A 2573-nucleotide genomic window follows, 5' to 3' on the forward strand; every position below is an offset into this window, starting at 1 on the left:
ATTCAGCTGGCTATTCGAAAATGTGGTAGGGTTATGCATGCATGTGATACCTAGTTTGCATGCCTGAGACTGCCTAGGGTGTAACTGCCTACTAGATGTGGGCAGGGGTCACTATGTGCAGATATGGCTGCACCAAGCTAGCAGCCTGAGTATGGGTAGTTTTGGTGGATGTTCAGCAAGGGAGGGGTGGTGTGCTGTGGAGGGGATGATGGGTATTCAATTATGTATCCAGGTGTTTTGGGGTTGGATGGCTCGGTTCAGGCCAGACCATTATGTGGGTGTGAGCTGGTAACATTTCTGTACATGTCTATCGCACATTTTAATGTTCATATGTTTGTGGGATTGTGTTCTGCAATATGGCCTATCAGGTTGTATTGCATATGTGAATGTTTGTTCTTTGGTTTCCTTTTTGATTCACCCACTGCTCCCTCGCACACCTCCAGTTCACCTATTATGCATCCGATCCAGTCTCCCCTTGGCGAATTATTACATTACCCGTCACCCCCCACCCCCATATTCCACACACACCATCCATCCCTTCTCTGGTTGATGGCCCATGGCACAGACAACAGAACACATTGCATACTCTACATATCTCTGGTACCAATATGGTTGTGAGGACAACCCTGGCATATTTGATCTTCCACATGCTGTACTTCACGCACATAGGTACACGCAAATACCTACCTTTCATGACATGGTAGGTAGACCCGGGTAATACCCATTCATCTTTAGGCTGTCCAGACAGGGATGACCTGGACCATGAATGGGCAGATATTGAGTGAATGCTCTGACCATTGGTAGGGTTGTCACATTTTCAGATGGCCAAAGTGGGACATCTTCAGGACACACATCAAATTTTACAGGCCGACACATACCCATGGTCAGTACAAAGGATAGAGCTTTACTTTTTTTCCTAAATGAAAACTTATTCTTGTAGCAGTTTAGTTGCTTATTCTGTTTCTTGTAACATTTAGGTATTTTACATACAGAAATAACTATTTTATGCAACTGTTACATGAAATATGGGACATAATTATTTCCTACAATCTCAGGACATTTGCCATTTTAATATTGTTGGTCAGGACACAACTGCCCAAAAAGGGACTGTCCCTCACAAAGTGGGACAGGTGGTAACCCTACTTACATCTGCTTTAAAGTGCCTTAATCACCCTATATCCGACTGCCACTATTGTGGCCATCATATAAAATTAGCCCTTGCATGGCTTGGACCCAGGAACAGGAACACCATAGTCACTGGTTTTACCACTAAACCATCCATGATACATTCTCTATAGATGGTAATTAGGATATATGACTTTAGTACAGCCATTCCACTGTACTGGCAACAAATGTGACAGTCGGGTGGTGTACATATGTATAGTACATGTTACTATTCATATGTTTCTGAGATGCATATGTATACATTTGCAAGTATACATATTTATGAATTGGACGCATACTTGACAACTACTTATATGCATGTATGTGTGATGTGTAGCTATGCAAATGTGAAAGGTATATATTCCCGATAATGCACGTGGGGAGATGTGCATCATGGTCAGGTTTTTAATCCCGGGTCATAGGTTCTGCAGGTCCGGCTGGAGACTGAGCAGGGCTGTGGACAACTACTGCTCATACAACTTGTGTCCAGATGTCTACAGGACTGGACATTGTGTTGTGACACCAACTCTAATCTTTAGAACAGATACTTATCCCATGAGGGATATCCAAAAATTTTGGGACCAATAACCTCAAGTTTTTTGGATTTATGAAAATTAGGTAGGGTTATACATGCAAGGGATAAATAGTGTGCAATCCTGAGACTGCCTAGGGTGAGACTGCCTACTAGATATGAGTAGGGGTCACTATGTGCAGATATGGCTGTGCCAAGCTAGCAGCCTGAGTATGGGTGGTTTTGGTGGACATCCAGGAAGGGAGGGTTGTGTGCTGTGGAGGGGATGATGGGTATTCAATTATGTATCCAGGTGTGTTGGGTTTGGATGGCTCAGTTCAGGCCAGAACATTATGTGGGTGTGTGCCGGTAATGTTTCTGTACATGTATATCGCACATTTTAATGTTCATATGTTTGTGGGATTGTGTTCTACAGTATGGCCTGTCAGGTTGTACTGCGGATGTGAATGTTTGTTCTTTGGTTTTCTTTTCTGATTCACCCACTGATCCCTTGTACACCTCCAGTTCACCTATTGTGCATCCAACCCAGTCTCCCCTTGGCGAATTATTACATTACCCGTCATCCGTCACCCCCCACTCCCATATTCGACACACACCATCCATCCCTTCTCTGTTTGATGGCCCATGGCACAGTCAACAGAACACATTGCGTACACTACATATCTCTGGTACCAATATGGTTGTGAGGACTACCCTAGCATTTTTTTCTTCCACATGCTGTACTTCACGCACATAGGTACATGCAAATACTTATCTTTCATGACATGGTAGGTAGACCCGGGTAATACCCATTCATCTTTGGGCCATCCTGACAAGGATGACTTGGACTGTGAATGGGCAGATATTGAGTGAACGCTTTGACCAATGGTAGGGTTGC

This window comes from Protopterus annectens, chromosome 1.part1 (genome assembly GCF_019279795.1).
Source record: "Protopterus annectens isolate FY-2018-M chromosome 1.part1, PAN1.0, whole genome shotgun sequence".
Lineage (NCBI taxonomy): Eukaryota > Metazoa > Chordata > Ceratodontiformes > Protopteridae > Protopterus > Protopterus annectens.